This window comes from Mirounga leonina, unplaced genomic scaffold, assembly GCF_011800145.1.
Source record: "Mirounga leonina isolate KUSES-001 unplaced genomic scaffold, KU_Mleo_1.0 Mir_115, whole genome shotgun sequence".
Lineage (NCBI taxonomy): Eukaryota > Metazoa > Chordata > Mammalia > Carnivora > Phocidae > Mirounga > Mirounga leonina.
The window spans coordinates 24,390,827-24,410,603 of NW_023270268.1; positions in this window are offsets into that span (position 1 = coordinate 24,390,827).

Below are 19,777 nucleotides of genomic sequence, written 5' to 3' on the forward strand. Positions count from 1 at the left end.
CTCTCTCTCTCTCTGTCAAATAAATAAAATCTTAAAAAAAAACAAAAACAAAAACAGCATGAAGGAGAAGAAGTTAAGTAAGTGAAGGATGGACAAAGAGTGTGATGAGTAAATGCCAATTATTTTCTGTGCCTGCATTGGGACAAAGAGGTGGTTCCTTTCAGTTATCTACATGTGGCAATATGGAGGTCAAAACCAAACATGCTGGCTACAAGAGCTGAAAGCGGTCACCTTGAAGGTGAGGAAGAATGTAGAAGGGTCAGTGATGTCTGGAGCTGGTTCATGCTGGCCCACAAAAGCTGATGGTACACATCTCTTCCCAACTCTGTGTCCAGTCATGTCACATCGGTCACTTGAAATTGGTTATGGATGGCACATTTACAATGTGGAAATCGGCATACATTATAAGTAAATACCTTTCTTCTTCCAGACAGGTGGTTGTTAAACATTAACCATCACGCCACTGGACAAGGGCCTATTGTACTATTTGGTATTTCGAACTATGTTCTTTGATAAAGATAGAAATTAAGTTTAAGAGAAAATGAAAATTTAAACCCTGGATCAGAACATGAGATCATTCTATGAGTAGTGTATATTAGCCAAAGGCCAGTCATGAAAGCAAAACCCATGCTAGGTATTTCAAACAGAGGTATTCAATATAGAGATTTGACACGTAGGCCCTGAAAATTTGAAAGTAGGATGCTGAGGTAACCTATAGAAAACACCAGGAAAGCTACCACTCCAGAACTAAGAAAACAAAGAGGATAAGATGGTATTGCTAGAATCTAACAGTTCCGTGGATTTATAGGATAGGAAAGGATACCTTCACAGAGCTGATTTTTGCTCAAATCTCTGAGAAGGGGACATAACCATGTGGGTGCTAGAAAGTCAAGGAGACAGGGCTCGACAATAATGGAAGTGGGATTCTGGGGATAGTATGGCAGATGCTAGGACATGTGCTTGATTGGGTAAGGATGAGGGAGGGTGGCAGGGCTGCTCTTCCAACAGCATGCTGCTACATAGGCCTTAAGAGGCAGCTGCAGGCTGACTTTGGAAGTACCAAAGGAAGCTGGAGGCTATGGTTATACCTGTCCTCTCCTCTTGGAGGCATGCAAACCTGAGCTGGAAACCAGGAGAGGACCCATTATCCCCTTCCCCTGCCTTCCCTCCTCCTATCAATGCCTCCTATCAGTAGAATATATCTGGAAGCTGTCATTTTGGAATCCCAGTTTCAACATCACAGAACAGCCTATAAATAAGTAGGCTTGGGGCTGAGAAAACCAGGCAAGTAACTGGCAAGGTAGTTGTGGTATATTTTCACAATTCGTAGTTGAAACTCTATGGGACCGTAAGGACTGGTTCACAGGCTAAAGTGGTTAAGGTATGTTTTTGCTATTGGAAGAATCAGAAGAGTCTCATGACTTTCTTGGGAGACAGATTGGGAGACAATTCTCCATGGGTCTCTTGCATTTCTGCATCTCTTAGGAACAGGAGCACTGACAATTTTGTTATCCATTATTTTTTTTCAAGACCATGTATATAACAGATAGCTTTGGAAGGTAGGGATAGTGTCTCTCTCTGGAATAGAGAAAAGTTTGTTTGCTGTCCAGTAGAACAAAGATACTATTTCCTTCCCCCAACCCCCAAGGCAAATGTTGAAACAGTTGGCTTGCATGTCGTGAAGGAAAAGATTATAAAAGGCTGGGGTTTCCTAAGCTATGGTTTCTCAGCTACGACACAAAGTCATGAATAGGCATTCACCTGATGTGTTCTGCATCACTTTTGTGGAATTTGGGGAGCAAGAGGACCTTATGGGAATATGAAGTGCATGAAGCTTGTTGTAAGTAATAAAGTCCTTTGTCTCTGTCCCTGGAGCCCCATGTCTTCTGTCAACATCCATGTGGCAGGCTAATCTATTTGCTCACAAGCAGAGTAAACTCTCAGTTCTTGGGAGAATCTTCCGTCCAATTCAACAGACATTTACTGTGAAGTTACTGCTTACCCAGCTTTCAAGGACATGTCCAGTGTATACAAAGGAGCACTCTCTGCCCTCAAGCAATCCACAGTGGAGAAAGAAAGGGGTGTGCTTTTCCACCACCTCCTCAGCTCCACCATTGCCATTATCCTACAAAACCTTAGCAGAGTGGAGAACGCTGATACTAGTTAGTTACCATGAGGCCATCTGCTGTCATTTTTCTGAAATATTAACCATCTTCATTTGCCACTGTCTCCTTTCTTAGGAGACATTGCCATTTGGGTTTATTCTTTGCTGTACTTTTGGCGAGATGTTAGAAGGGGGAAGCTGTCAGAGGTCTTCAATCTGCCATACATAAACAGATGTCCCTAAACTCTCCTTTTGTATCTGATGTGCCATGTATGGCTTTTGTTTTGGTACATATCATGAACTATACTCTGCCCTGTAAAAGGACAGCTGCCTTGATATCATTTTAGGGGTAGAAATGGTATTATGCCTTCACCAATAAAATCTTTCTTCAGGAACATTATTCCCTTTGGGTGCAAAAAAAAAAATGTTTTGACTTGTTAGCCATCATTAACATGGACATGCAAATGAGCTTCAGGTCTTTTGGGTAGGGAGAAAAACCACAGGTCTCCATTTATGATCCCGAATGATGATTTGCAGTGGAGTACCTCCTGAAGGAAAAGGCTGAGACTGGGATCTGGCAAATCTGACCTTCTTCACAATTTTACTAGGAGCCGGCTGAATATTCCCCCCCCCGCCCCCAGAGCTGAGGTGTGATATCTACAAGTCTCTAACTTTCCAGGAAATAAATAATATTGAAACCAATAATCTTATTGAAGCTTCATAACCCTGATCCATCCCTTGCAATGAAGAGAGAAAGCACAGCTTCTGCATCTTCTGCCCATTAAACGAGATTAGTTTACCTTTCCACCAGCTTAAACAAAATAGCAACTCAATGGTCCTCCTAGGACTAACCAAATAAGAAAATAGAGATCTAATCAATGTTACTGCTAGGCTTAATAGTTTTTTGATTTTTGGTCTAAATTTTATTGCTGTCAATTGAATATCTCTTTTTAAGCAATTCTATTTGCCTCTAAATTATGTGCATATGTTTCATGTAATATATCTCCTTGTAGTAGACGAGTAAGGGGATACTGAGAATATCATTGGTTATTTAGTTTTTCTTGTTATTACAATCAATGGTTTCTTTATGATCGTTTTGTTAAACTAGACATTTATTAGGTTTTTTATTTGGGGTTCAGTGAATTCAGTGATGCTAGCCACTTATCTCCAGTATTTTCTTCCCATCTGATGAGAAAGTTGGTAACAGTGTCTTTTCATCAAGGTGCTTTTAAGGTAATTTTTATGTTTTTGTTTAACATGGCTCAAAGAGCAACCCAAAAAAATCAAGATACAGATGCTGATTAAAACACATGGCTGTCTGCTTCCCTGCATATTGGCCCAGTGCCTGGAAGGATGGCGCACCAGCAGGTGGGTAGGATTGTGGCTGATACACCTGACATGAGAATGGACTATAATGAAACCCAGGCTGCACTCCAGTGAAAATCAGGGTCTTCGTGTCTTTGACTAAATCACTTCAGATCAAGCCTCTATTATGGCAGAACTAACTAGTGGTTTCAAAATTAAAATCAGGAAGGACTTCAGCATCATTATCGTGTTTCCACATATTGCAGAAATTTTAGACTTGGGGAACAAAATCATGAGGATGAAGGAGGAAAGGAAAACCGCTGTGGTAGATTAAGAGCAAAAATGGCTCCAGTTCTTTACTGTCGTCCTTTGCCGTATCCCTCTGTAGTGCCCTTTCAGTCAGACTCTAGGGTAGTCAGGGAACTTGTTCGGGCTGATGGGATATTATTAAATACGTGCAAGCAGCAGCTTGAAAAGCACTTACTTGTCTCAACCTACATGCCTACACTTCTGCCACCACCTTGAGAAAATGGGCTAGTCTGCTGGTGGATGAGAGGCAAATGCCCAGTCATCTCTGTCACCTGGCAATAGTGAGCCTACCATCTGACACATCATCAGATGATCCAGACTGATGAGCCAAATAAATGCCAATTAGTTTTGGCCACCGAGATTTGAGCATTACTGAGATTTGAGTACTACTGAGCATTACCTGGTAATTAATAACTAATACTACCACTATTCAATTCAACAAATCAATATTCATTGAGTGCCCAGTAGGCTCTTTGACAATACAAGGATGAGTAAGGTATAGTCCCTGAACTCAAAGTGCCTATACGCTGGTAAGAGACCGGCTTGCAAACAAATACCTTAATGTAGGGTAGTGCTAAATTCAAGTACAGATTATCTTGCTGTGAAAGCATTACTCAGTTTCAATGATTAGAAAGAATGCTTACAATGTGGGAATTTATTGTATTACAAGTGAGTACACACACACATACCACCTGCATAGCAGGGGACATACAATCAGGGAAACCCACTCAAATTACAATAGCAAAGTGGGTGTTTACTGCTCTGATGTCTAAGGTTCCTAATTTTCACACATCTGTTCATTTGGTTTTGGGGAGAGGATACCCTGTCCTCTTGAGTCCTAATCAGGAGGTCACTTGTCCTATCAATGGGAAGGAAATAAAAACCACTCACTTCATCCAGGTTTGTGCAAAATTGTAAATAACTAAGGGAAAGAACATAGAGCTAGCTAGCCAGAGAATAGAGAAGGATCCAATTAGAAAGGTGAGTTGAGGCAACTTTGTCTAGTACCTTCCAACTCAAAGTGCCATTTATGGACCAGCAGTATCAGCTTAACCTGGGAACTCATTAGAAATGCAGATTTCAAGCCCCATCCCAGACATACTGAATCAGAATCTTTATTATAACAAAGATCTCAGGTGATTTTGATGCATGTTAAAATTTGAGATTAAAGTTTGAGAAGAACTGGTCTAGTCCACATGCTGGAAATGATCGCAAATGGTTTACACAAGGTCAGAGGTACAAGGGCAAATGAAAGCCTCAGTCTTTTACATGGTGCATTTGAATAAATAATAAAGAGATAATAGATATTATTTTTAAAATAAAAGAAATGTAATAAAAATATTTTTAAGTTCTATGGCATCAAACAGTAATCAAAGAGGACATTTCAAGCGCTGCTTTTGGACCTGAGGGATGAGACCTAACAGAGGATGGTGAAATTTGTTTAAGTCCATTTCTCAACCTTGGCTACACATCAGATGATTCCCCATGATTGGAGGTTGCTTCTTTAAAATCCCAATGCTCAGGTCCTTCCCCAGATCAATTAAATCACAATCTTGGGTTGGTGGGAATTGAAGGGGGCAGGGATGAAGGATGAACTAGGCATCAGTATTTTTAAAGCTCCCTAAGTGACCTTAATGTACAGCCAAATTTGAGAACCACTTTGAGAACCACGGATTCAGGTCACAGGTAGCAATTCTTTTCATAACTAACATAGAATAACAAGGAGTGGAGTGAAATGGGATAGAATAGAAAAGAAAATATCAATGTTTCACATGCAGTCAGGGTATTATTTCGAGACATTTTGTTCCATATATATATGTATATATGAGTGTACGTGCAGTGGATTATACTATAAAATACATTTCTAATTTTGGTTCACTGCCAAGAATTTTTTAAACTACTGTTTTGAAGTGAATATTGAGCAAGCACATAAGCAAAGATGGAGAAATATTCACAAAGGAAGGTCTTAATAAAAAAAAAGTTACATCTCAGCAGAAATACAGGCAAGACAAGAATAGTTTAGGACACAAAAATTACCAGTAGACCTTGAATAGACAGAAAATAGAGGAATCTGGAAGGTACGGGACTAAAACTTAGACCACACTTGTCTGCTCTATGTACTCATGCTCAAGCTAAAGATGGAGGAAACTATACATCATGAACTTCTAATAGTGAAGTGTCAATCACTCTCAGTCTGTTATATCCATAAAATCCTGACTTAGAGATAGTTTTTAGATATTGTTAGAGAGGTCGCCAGAGTACGTGGGTAGCGAAATTTAGCAGACTAAATCATGTAGGGAATACTCCTTGTAACAGTGGTTCTCAACTTTGGACCCCCCTTGAAAATCTGCCAAGAGCAAAGGGGCTTCTTTTATAAAACTAACATATTCGGTTACAGACAGAATTTTGCATGGAAATAAAGACCCACCCTCAACCCATTCATGGACCACTTCACAGTGGTAGTGTCCAGATTAAGAGCCCCTATAAAGATGCAGCTTTAAGAAAGCTTAATTCCATGTGGGTGTGCTACAAATTATTCAAGTATCCATTAATCGATGACAAATTGATATGCAGAGTTTTCACCTCACAGAATTAATAAAGCAGGGAACAGATTTAGTAAATGAAGACTTGCAGTAATCAAAGGTGAGTTCCCAGTGGTCCAGTTCTAAGGTTCTGCTAGTGTGCAGTATACCCTGCCTGTGCTAGATAGAGCTTTCTATACTTCCTTTGTGTCCTTTATCTCTCTCTTTCTGTTTTAATCTTTTTTTTTATTGTGGTAAAATATACTTAACATAAAATTTGCCAACTTATTCTCTTTTAAATGTAATTTTTTAGTAGTATTAGGTACATTCTCATTGATTGTGCAATCAATCTTCAGAACTCTTTCATTTTGCAAAACTGAAACTCTATACCCATTAAATAAGAACTCTTAATTTCCTCCTCCCCCGCCCCGGAGCCCCCAGGAATCACCATTCCACTTTCTGTCTCTATCAATTTAACTACCCTAGGTACTTCATGTAAGTGGAATCTTACAGTATTTGGCTTTTTTTTTTTTTAAGATTTTATTTATTTATTTGAGAGAGCGAGAATGAGAGAGAGAGTACATGAGAGGGGGGAGGGTTAGAGGGAGAAGCAGGTTCCTTGATGAGCAGGGAGCCCGATGCGGGACTCGATCCAGGGACTCCAGGATCATGACCTGAGCCGAAGGCAGTCGCTTAACCAACTGAACCACCCAGGCGCCCAGTATTTGGCTTTTTGTGACTGGCTTACTTCACTTAACAAAATACCCTCAAGGTTCATCCATGTTGTAGCATTTGTAGTGACAGAATTTCCTTCCTCTTTAAGGCTGAATAATATTCCACTGTATGTATATACTACAACTTATTTAGCTAGTCTTCTGTAGACGGACACTTGAGTTGCTTCCACATTTTGGCTATTATGAATAACGGGGCTGTTTTAATCTTTTACAAGCCTGTTGCAAAGAAGTTCACCACGAGAGCAGCCAGAAAGAAAACTAATTTAGAAGTTAGAGTTTCCTAAAATGAAATAAAGCAGTTTCTATCAACCATCATCAAGGAGGAAAGAAAGTGCAAGCCTCAGATTTTAACTTGCCTCACAATAACTTGATAATGGAATGCTCTGTTCTACAGAGAAGAGCTAATCTTAAAATGTCTCTCTTTTTTTCTGGCTATAAAAATAATACCTTTTTTTTTTTTAAGTAGGCTCCATGCCCAGTGCATGATCAAGAGTTAGACACTCAACTAACTGAGCCACCCAGGTGCCCCCAAATAATACTTCATTATAAAAATAATATATGTTCACTGTAGAAAATTTGTAAGCTATAAAAAAAAGAATAAAGAAGAATGTCAAAACTGTCTCTAAACTATCAACCAAGAGATAACCACTGTAAAGACTTTGGTGGGTTTCTCCTAGTTTGTCTGCTATATCATATGAGTGCTATGCAGAATATATATAGCTATAAATGATTTTTTAAAACCAATTGGGATCATACTGCATATAATTTTGTATCCCTTTTCCATTTACAGTACCACATTGTTGGTACTGTTGTGGTATTGCTGGTGTTTTTTGCAAGTTATTAAAATTCTTTGTAATGTCTATATAATATTCCATTTCATGGAATAATTGTTACAACTAATCATTTTAAGTTATTTCCAATTTATCTATTATAATCTTCTGGAAACATCTTTCTACAAACTCATTATCTGCATTGCTGATTAATTTCTTTTGGAAAGGTAACTGGAAGTAGAATTATTGGGCCCAAGGGTATGAATTTATATAAATCTTGTGTGTATACACAAAATTACAGGAAGCTTGCAACCAATTTGGCAATATGTATTAAGAAATTTATGTAAATTTATGCGTTTGGATCCAATAATTTTAGGGTATCATCTTTTATTAGTCTTAGTTTATTTTTGAGACCGAAGAACTGTTACTATTTTTGTTTTTCCTTAATTTGCATTTTTTGTAAGTTTTATGGCCCTTTGTATTTCTTCTTAAAAGTCAAAACTATGGACACAGTAAAAAAGAGTAATAGGTAATAGTAATCACCATTCCACTTTCTGTCTCTATCAATTTAACCACCTTTGGTACTTGATGTAAGTGGAATCTTACAGTATTTGACTTTTTGTGACTAGTACTTAGGGGTGGGAGGGTGGAAGGGAGGGACGAATGGGTAGAGCCCAAAGGATTTTTAGGGCAGTGAAAATGCCTGTGTGATACCATGATGATGGATACATGTTATTACACATTTGTCCAAACCCATAGAATGGACAACACCAAGAGTGAACCATAATGTGAGCTCTGGTCTTTGGGTGATATTGATGTCTCAATGCGGGTTCATCAATTTTAAGAAGTGTACCACTCTGGTGGGGAATGTTAATAATGGAGTAGGCTATGCATGTGTTGGACTAGGGGGTATATGGAAAATCTCTGCACCTTCCCCTCAATTTTGCTGTGAACCTAAAGTTTTAGGTTCTAAAAAAATAAAGACCTAAAAAAGGTCAATAAAAGTGTTTTATGACTTGCAGAAAATTTAAATTTTATTGGAGTTAAATCTGTTAATCCTTTGTGATTTAAGCTGTTTTTTAGTGCCCTTCCTCAAGACTAATTAATTAATTAATTCTTCTGGTAATCTAACGTTTCAGTTTTTGCATTTCATTTTTTAATCTATTTAAAAATTATCTTGATATCCTGTGAGATGACGATCTAAATTAATCTATTCCCACCCCCATCCCCATTTTGACTACCACCAAATTTAGCCAATTTTCCCAAATTGAGTAAATGTTAAATGACATTTTAAGAAACAGTGTTGTAGTATTTTATTATTAAGAATTACTTGGGCTATTGTTTAAGATAGTTATGAAGGAAATAATTTTACTCTTGGTATATTAAGAGTTTCTATCAGGAATGAAAGTTCACTTTATTAAATAACTTTTTCAATCTCTACTGAGGTGAAGTTTTTTGCTTTTTCCTAAAGATATGATATGTATATATGATTTCCTAATATCAGAGCATCTTTACATTAGAAGCCTACATACAACTAAAAATGGCAGATTATTATTTTATTATAACTGATTAATTCCACTTATGAACATCTGTCAGTTGTGGGTTTTGATCCTATTACATAAAATTGTGTATTACATTTTTTAGGTTTGGTATCAAAGTTTCATTAGTTTCATAAAATTGTTTGAATAATTTTCCAATAAAATTTCCATATCCTTTGCTTATATCCACTTTCTATGAAAACTAATATACCTTTACATTTTGCCTTCTTTTTCAAAGAAGTACCTAATGCATCTATCAATGCTTCTATTCACTTTTTTTTAAAATTAATCTCTGCTTTTATTTTTATCAATTTAATACTTCTGTCTTTTCCCAGTTTTTCTGGTTGTTTTCCTTTCTGTTTGGGGGACTTTTTTTTGCAATGAATTATAATATATTACATAAAAATACACAAATATATATGCTCAGATGACAATCATCAGAGTCATTTAATTCCACCTGACTTTTATAAGAAGGAAGAAATAGTTAAATGGAACATTATTCCATGGAGAGTTGAAAAGGCACAACTTCTATTTGTGAAGCACAAAGTCTTATGTATATATGTTAAATCAGCCTTAATAATTATTTTTATTCAAACTTGATATATACTATCCAAATTATTTTAGAACTATTTTGGTTGCAAGTGGCAGATTCCACTTGAACATTCTTAGAACAAAGGAAGACTCATTGGCTAGATTGGATGAAGTTCCTGTTATTTGCAACCAAGAGTCCTAAATCCATGATAATGCATCCTAGGAGGATTTCTCCAGTTTGTCCTCCACATTACTGGCTTGTTATTTTGCAGTGTCAGTTTTGCCCTTTAGTCAGTTCTGTGTAGATTTTAATTCTGCTTTTGTATTTGGGGTTTTCTTACATTCTTATTTCTCATTTCAATCCATTTCCTTTCACAGACCTCTTTATGTCAGTCTTGTCATTTCTGTTCTCTTCACAAGAAGCCATGTTCTTGGACTTTTTTTTTATTATTTCAAGCATATATTTAGTAAAATTTTAATGTATTTCTTAGAGACTTTATTTTTTCAGAACCATGATCTTCCTTTGAATAATAAAAGGTGGTGTTTCTGCTCCCAGATGCTACAATAATTTTTCAGAGACCCCTAAATTGATTTTTTTTTTCGTTTCTCTTCATGTTGGAATTTGGAGTGCACTATTGTATGAGCCCAGTGTTTTCCAATAGACCGAGCGAATGTCTTTGACTATTCTCAAACCTAAACCTGAAGGTCAGATTAATGTGCAAAGTCCCTAAGGTAGTACATTTTAACCAGGGATGGCACCACCACAAGAGGAGAATTTCAAAATGTGGGTAGGCATCTTAGTTTGTGGTCAGCAGGCAGGCAGAATCATGTTCCTGCTGAAGATATCCATGCCCTATCCTAGTCTTTGGAATTTGGAATGTTACCTTAAACAGCAAAAGGAAGAGATGTGACTAAGGTTATGGATGTTGAGATAGAGAGATGATTCAGATTATCCAGGTGGGCCCAATCTAATCATGAATCCTTAAAGCAGAGAACCTTTCCACATTTCCAGGCTGTGGTCAGAGAGATGTGATGATAAAAGGGTCAAAGGGGTGATACCTAGGAAGGACCCAATCTGCCGTTACTGGCTTTGAAGATGAAGCAAGAGGACCACTAGCCAAGGAATGTGGATGACCTCTAGAAACTGGGAGCAGCCTTCAGCTGACAGTGAACAAGAAAATGAAGGCTTCAGTTCCACAGCCTCGAGGAACTGAAGTTTGTCAACAACGCAAATAAACAGGAAGCAGACTCTCCCTTAGAGACTCCAGAAAGGAATGCAGCCTGCTGACACCTTGATTTAGGTTGGTGGAATCTGTGTCAAATTTCTGACTTAGAGAATGAGAAGATGATAATTTGTGTTGCTTAAGAGACTAAATCTATTGTGGCAGCCATAGAAGAGGAGACAGATAGTCAATAACAGGCAGATTCTATTTTCCAAAGATGATGCAATATCTCCCTTGACATTTTTCCCACTGAAAAGTGGGTCATGCCCTTGTCCTCAATCTGGGTGGGTTTAGACTCACTGGTACCCAAGACTGCAGCAGAAGTGATGCTGTGTGCCCTTCAAGGAAAGGCCAGCAAACGCCATGCTACTTTCCCCTTTTGCCCCAGAGCACTCACCACACTCAGAGCCCTGAACTGCCATGTATAAGTCTAATTATCTCCAGGCCACCATATGCAGTGATGAAGCCAAACCTCATGAGGCTTCGTGTAGGGGCTCTGATGAGCAGTCCCAGGCTTCCAGTCCTCCCAGCCTATATGCCAGATACATGATTGATGGAGATTCCAGGCCCCAACCATTCACTTGTCCCCTAGCCTTGGAGTCTTTACCCCTGAGGCCCAGGCGGGGTGAAGCATAGAAAAGTCATCCTGGCTGTGCCCTGTCCAATTCCTGACCCACAGAATCTGTGAACATAACAAAAACGATTGTTGTTCTATGCTGCCAAGTTTGGGGTAGTTTGTTACACAATATTAATAACTGGAATACAGGGGACATGACCTGAACCAGTGCCCAAGGCCAGGGGAGTCGTCTGTCCCGCACAAAAAAGAATCACTTCTCCAAAACTAATAGTGTTGTTCTAATACATTAATATATGTCTACTGGTCTAATGTTGCATTTTTCTCCTGCCTTCAACATTGGTTTCTCTGATGAAGCAGTTTGAAATTCTTATTTGAAGAGTGTAGCATATGAGCAAGGTCTACTCACCCAGCAGGCAGTCTTCTTCCTGCCCTTTCTGTCTCTATCCCATTTATAGCATTTTTCATTGGGTTAACTAAAAATCCTAACATATAACCTGTTGCCTTGCCCCTCTTTCCACCACATTCTTTCTGGGAGTTTTTTCTGAGTGCATGGAGAGATAGGTGCTACTGAAATTAGGTGGAGAAAGAGACAGTGGATGACAGAACTGTAGTTCTCACTGGCTCAGTTGCTGTTTATGGTCAGCAAAATAGCTGCATGTCAGAGTTAAATGCAGATGGGGATGGGGAGGTAACATTTTTTCCCCTGGTTTTTGAAAGCATCTGTCATAGTCTATGTCAGAGGAAAGAACTTAAGGGAAGTAGTTTAAGAATCTGTTTTCAGTCCATCATCATCAATAAAACAGTTTGGAAATTCCACCTGGACTTTAGCAACTATTCCTACCTCATTTTAAGCCCACAGTGCTATGCCAGTCTTCCTTCTTTTCTGTATCATTATGGGCATTTTAACAGGAAATTGTAAGGCAGCCTGTGAGACATCCCTAGACAGTCTCTTTGTGAGCCCAAATTGTAGACATGCTTTTAAAGGCTTTTGCCCTAGGAATATACCTCTCAATATTTTAACATAAGATATAGAAGTTAAATGAGAGAATAGTCTGATATATGGAATTTAGCTCTTCTCCAGCTTTTCAGGAATACATCTGTTCATGTCTTAAGGCATACATAAATGAATTGATAATTTGATATCAGAAGTTGGCTGCATATGTGACACTTATTATGACACTACAGAATTTGGAAGGAATAGCATTATATTGGAAGGAATAGCATTACGTTCTTTAAGTATTTTTGATAGAATAGTGTTTCAACTTCTGGTGTTTCTATGTAATTTAAATTGAATTTGATATCTAATTAATTAATTAAAGATAGGATAGCATCTAATGTCCTTCAGATAAGCCAAGCTAAATGGCAAGCTGCAAATGATTCCATATTAATCCATTTTAACTGTATAGGTAAATAAGAGTTGAGAACAGATGCTCTTTGGAGGGTCTGTGAGTTAAAAAGTAAACAGAAACATAATATGTCAGTTTGCCAGGTTCATGAGGCCGACTCATTTGTGAGGAAATAGATCCCGACAAAGAACCATCAGTTAAAGAAAACTACTGAAATTTTAAACAAAAACACAGGAATAAAATATTGGCACTATCCATAATACATCTAAGAAAATGTGTTTCTTTTTATTTGGATTACAACATTGCAGCCTTTTTGAATGAAAATTACTTTATTCAGTCACCTATTAAACATACAGTTGTATTATGCTTTACATTACTTGAGGCTTCATCTATAAGACGAAATTCCCAAAGTAATTTTTCTAACTGAACCCATAACTCTTTCATCACCCACATCCCTGAATATGCATGATTTCCCATTACTGTTTATAGTTAGGACTTCTGTCTTTACAGTATATGGGCACAAAAAGCTATGTTATATTTGCCATGGGAACTACAATTTTTAAGGCCCTTGTGCTTGTAAAATCTTTACCTTTATTATATTACTATAATGTAGATTTTGTATTTTATAGAGGATTACATACCAAGGGAGGATAGTGTTGTATCGATGCACGGCCTGAATTGTTAGTCACGTGATGGTGTGCCTTGTTCCTTTAAAGCAGCAAGCGGGGAGCTCATGATAGTGTCACAGGCAACTTGACCAGCTTCTAAGGTTGCTACCTGGTGCTTGCCTTTGCTCATTACTTCCCATTTTTTAGTCTCTCTTTGTATTGGAATTACTCACCATGTTCTGTCATGGGACTTTGTATTGCTTCCCATTAAAGTAAGCACGATAGACTTCCACATCATATTGATATTGAACCTAGCCATATGACTTGCTTTAGCTAATAGAATGTGAGCAGGGGTAATAGCATGTCACTTTTGAGCCCAAGCCTTAAGAATTCTTTAATGTTTCCACTTGCTTCTCTTGTACTTCTGTCATCCACCATGAGCAGAACAGGAACATCCCCTGTGTAGCTTTGGTCCCAGAATGAAGAAGACATGTGGAACAGACCTGAACCCAGCCCAAAGCCTGGAGCCCAGCCTAGCCCACTTTGGCACAGCCAAGCCCAAATGAGATTATGGGAGCCACAGCCAACCTGTGATCCCGAGCGAGAAAAATAAATGCTTCTGTAAGTCATTGAGATGTTGGAGTTGTTTGTTATGCACCATTATTGTAACAATAGCTAATTAATACCTCTCCCGTTATTGATGGTTCTTGTGCATTTGCTGCCCTGTATGCATGCTTAGTGCTTTTGGCTGGCTATCCAAATGGTTGGAATCACCTGGAGCATGCCAAGGACCACATGAGATATTTCGGTTCTAGCAGAGAGATGTTGCATACCTTCAATGTTCATATTTCAGTCACCAGTTTAAAGGACTTCTAGTTGGGCATTCATCCCAACAAAATGGTCTGGTGATTTTGGGGTTCAACTCATCCATTCAAATTGTAAGGATCTTTGTGTAAGACTCTCTGCCCTCTAACATTCAGGTGTCTGGAGCATTAATGCATTTGAGCAGACCCTTGGACATTCTCATGAATTAGCATGTGAACCCAAGGAAGTTTCTTCATTTGAGTGGACTAAGTATTTACATCTTATTTATGTGGTGAATAGAATCTAGAATAGTCCCCAATAATACTGAAGCAGAGAATCTAGGTAAACCACGGACCAATTTAAAGGACCTGCAGAATCTGTGAGATTATAAATGTATGCTGTTTTAAGCAGCTACATTTTGGTAGTTTGTTACACTGCAATAGATAAATAAAATACTGTTCAATCATGTAGCAAGTTGATGATTTCCATAATGTGATACATATTTACTTTTATTCATATTAAACATTTATTGAATACCTACCAGAGGCTAAGCACTTCTTAAAATACTGCTGATACAGAGATGATACTGCTTACCCTTGAGGAACTCAGAGCATCAGACATTCACGCAGCTGGTCATAACACAATGGGACAAACATTGTAACAAGGATATGAACTAAATGGTATAAGCCATGTTGCTTATTTACACTTTTCTTGGCACAACATTGTAAGTCTGCACCTGGAAAAAATGTGACGGTCTCATATGGAATACAGACACTATAAAATCACTGTTGAAAGGTGTTTACTAAGGAACCATCTGTACACACCTGACCAAGAAGAACTAATCCAATGGAAATAAATGCTATCACAGAGACCAAAAGCTTCAAAGAAATGGCTTTACATAATTGTGATCATGACTCCTTTGTCCTTCTACAGAATTGTTGAAAATCAACACTGATTATCTCCCTCTTATGAGTTATTTCTCTTTATAGGATAATGTTTTGAGATACAGTGCTTCAGAATGATAGAGCTAAGACATTACTTTTATTGCATTGCCATTTAGGCATATTTGTGGGTATATCAAAGATGTTTGGGCAGTACAACAAAAACCTCTGTCTTTTTGATGCCCAAAGTCCAGAATTTGCTAATTTGTGTGTGCAAACAATGAATCCCAACCATTATTGCTATATCTAGAATAATTTGCTCTTTCTACAGACTGCAGAGGTACTTTTCTGATAAAGACTTTTTCTGATTAAGATTCCAAGATATAAAATAATATAAAAACAGTATATACTTTTTAATTGAATGGTTACCAGATGTTTAAATACCTTACTTAATAGTAGGTTATCTCAATTAATGCTCACAACAACCTGATAAATTAAAGACTATTATTATCCCCATCCATCTCACAGATGAAACTGAAGTGACAGAGTTTAAATAACTTGCTTGAGATTATACCATTAATAAATAAGAGGAACTGGGATTTGAACTTGAGCAATTCTAGTCCTGGTTCTATACACTTAACCTCTATTCTATGCTTTTTTCTAACGTCTCTGACAGTTTCAAGATCTTTACAGGCAACATTGAGCATGAGGCTCTGGTGATAATAAATAGCATGATGATGCAAATATGGACCTTGCAGTGTCAAAGTATTTGATATTCTTCATATATCCATAAATGTTGACATTGATTCTTCTAAGAGCAAGTGAATTTATCTAAGTTTTAAAAAATTGATCTAGATATTCTTTGATGAGATTCTTCATGTATCAAATTAGTTAGAATATAGTACCTTATATATTATATCAGGTAGGGCAAAGGGTACGTGGCTCAAGGAAGAGATAAGAAAACTCACTGGTTTAAATAAAGTAGAAATTTATTTCTCTATACTTTAAAGGTGTAGTGGGGCAGTCAGTTTTGGGAGACAGCTTTCCACGAAGCAATTCAGGGGCCTGGTTTCCTTCCATCTTGTTGCTCTGCCAGGTACTATGCTCTGCCATGTCTGTGTTCCAGGTGGCATGAATAAAAAAGAGGCAGTAAAGAGCAAGCAATTTCCTTTTAAGCAAGTAATGTGGAAAATGTACACATTGCACCTTCTTATGCTTCATAGATGAAAACAAAGTCACATGGCCATCCCCAGTCACAAGGCAGAATGGGAAATGTAGTCTCCAGATAGAGGGCTCTGGGCCCAGCTAAAAGTCAATTCCAATGAAAAAAAGAGAAAAATAAATTTGGAGGGAAAGAGGAGCCAGCTCTATATTACACACAGGTATGCAGATACTACATATAAATCAATTACTGGTTTCAGCATTTTTTTTTTTTGGTAGGCTCTCTGTAGAATAATGTTATTTTTGTTTTTTCATGACTGGGATGAGAGTTAAAATGACTTTAAAGCCTAATATCACTAATCAGTTGGTTGAGCACCTACTGATACCTACTCTTTAATTACAGGGTTAGTAAATGGATAATTATTCTATATTAGGTAAGAGCATTTTGAAATTATGTAACTAACGGAAGGAATGTAGTGAAACTGTGTTGTTTTGTCTGCCAAAATTTGTCCCCATCTGACAAATAGCCATGACCCTTCTTTAGAAAATTGTCCCCCTCCTTGTGGTTGTCAGTCGGGGTAGATTGAACCTTATAAATGCTTTCTGAGCAAAGCTACCTTAAGTAGTTTTTCTCTGCATGTAATTGCTCAGACTCTTCTTTTTTTTTAAAGATTTTATTTATTTATTTGAGAGAGAGAGAGATAGAGCATGAGCAGGGAGAATGAGGGGGGCGAGGGGGAGGGGAGGAAGCAAACTTCCCACTGAGCAGGGAGCCCAACCAGGGGCTCTATCCCAGGACCTTGGAATCAGGACCTGAGTCGAAGGCAGACCCTTAACCATCTGAGCCACCCAGGCACCCCTACAACTACTCAGACTCTTTATTACCATGGTGTAGATTCCATCCCAGACCCCAGCCCTGGGGCCCCCGTAACATGATCTCTTTCTTGTGTCTCTTCAGCTAGGGATAGTATAGTTCCCTTCTGCTGTTGCTAATCTCAGGGCAACCTCCCCATTGCTTGTTTGGTCCTCATCTGCGTAACTCATTCCCTGTATTAGATTTCCTCTGTTGTAAATAAGTAAAATGGTTTCTAGTCTCCTGGTCAGACATTGACTGATGAAACGGCCTACTCCATGGGGCTGTTCCAGTTCTAGCCACACTCTTCTAGCCATGTTGCTTTAATCCCAATTCTCAATTCTCCCAGAAAGAAGAAACCTTTGTTTCAGGTTCTTCATTAAGTTTGGAGGTGGGGAAAGGGAGAGGCGATTGAGTCTTGTGGGAGATATTATTATGCGCTGGAACAAACAGCTCCCAAACTATTTGTTACAGGAACACAGGATGGGGAGGGGAGGAGCCAAATGGCCCTTGTTATCCCATAAAACTTTTAATAACTTTGATTATTAGCCTCACAATCTTTATTATAATCTTAATTATCTTTACAGTCAAAATAACTCAAACTATCTTATTTTCTTAAGAGTGAAAGGCTTAAAAAAAAAAAAAGAGTGAAAGGCTTTAGCTTATTGTTATTTCTACCTGGGGTTAGCTGCATTTAATGGATGGCTCTAGAAGATGAAAAGTTTTTCAAAACCCCAAACACAAAAGAATTAAAAAATTTAGATTTCTTGATATTAATCATAACTGTACCCTGTAGCTCTGGTCTGAGGATGGGACAGAGAAAGTCCCAGAATGGGGGTAGGTTTCAATTTTGGTCCTCATAGGAGCAGACACCATGATGGGATTGTATGCACACAAGTTTTACTGAGAAAATACTAGTGAAGGATAAAGGGAAGGAAGCGAAAGCTGGACTAGGGAGAGACCAGACCACAATGCAGGTCTGACAACTGTAAAAGCTAAGGGGGAAGGAAAGAATATTGACCAAGAAGATCCTAAGACTGCAAGCAGTTATAAGAAAGTTTTGACCAGACCAATGGGGAATCTTTGAGCCAAAGCTGCCCATTAGAGGAATACTGCATCCCTCAACAATGGGCCTGCACTAATACCCCTGCTGTGCTCAATCACTGACTAGGAGCAGCCCAGGGGAAATATGATCTCAGCATAAACACAGTGGTGGATCTGGCAAGGCCACAGCTGAGGCTGAAAGTCAACTGTGCTCCTTACAGCAGGAGATCTGAGCAGGTATTTCCCTGGATGCTACACCAGGTACTTACTAAGGGAGGAGATAATTCCTAATGCCAGCTCCACACACAGCCCATGCTTACCATACCTTCTCACTGCCACGTTGCAGAATGTACATCTTGTTATTATGTTAGTCTAGGTCCCTATGGCAATTTCAGGATCTGAATGTGACCTATTTACCTAGGTGTGTTGAGTGTAGTGGAAGAGAAAAGAGCCAGGAGAGGGGATGTGGGTGTTGCCCTGGCCAAAAGGGTCCAGGCTGAGTGCCCCCAGTGGCAGAGGCCTAGGAGAAGCTTCTACCTTTCCTAGAGAACATCTGCATTTGTGTGTGTGTGTATGTGTGTGTGCACGCGTGCTCACATATGCACTTCACTTTCTGTCATGTCCTGAGACAGAGAATGCACATAGATGCCAAGGCAGAGAACCAGGTTGCAGCAAAATTAAGTGTCTTAATTGCTATTTTTCTAAGAATGCTCATGTTGATTCAAATTTAATGTTTCTACCTTAAAATATGAATTGTATTATAAGTAGCATAACTCAAAATGAATTTTCATACAATGTTTATGCTTTATGGAGTTATTAATCATCAGCTTTATTACTTTAGTTTCTTTTTCTAGATTAGATTGCAGGCCAGTCTCAGCCCTGTCAGGGTACTCTGTAGCAGTTGGGGACTAACAGACCCCTCAGGTTTTCTTTTGTAGATTAAGGATGTGAGACACTAGAGAGAAGCTGAATCCCTAGAGCTACAGTTGTGGCCTCAAGGATGGGGCCATTCTGTGGTTTTCCAAAAGGCCAGCTGGGCCTCCCAGCCTGAAACCACCCAACACAGGTGATGGGAGATGACTGGGCTGGTTTTCCACGTCTCTTCACTCCCTGCCTGACAATAAACCTCTAAGGTAATCTGGGTACATGTATGACTCTTCCTTGCAACATGGAAAAACCTGACTAATTCTCAGTACTCAGTAGTTCAGGAGAGAGATGAGGAGGATCTGAGGTGAGATGTGGGTGGAGCTGGAGAAGAAAGCCCATTACTTGGTGACTGAATGCTGTAGGATATAGAGGAGTCAGGCAAAGCTCCCAGGTTTTCTGTTGGGAGCCTTGGGGGGATGAATGCACTACCAACAGAAGATAGAGGACATAGAAGAAGAGACAGGTTTGGAGGAGATTTGCAAAATTCAGTTTGAGCAGGTTGGGTTTGGGGTGCCTGTGGGGACACTTGGGACACATCTC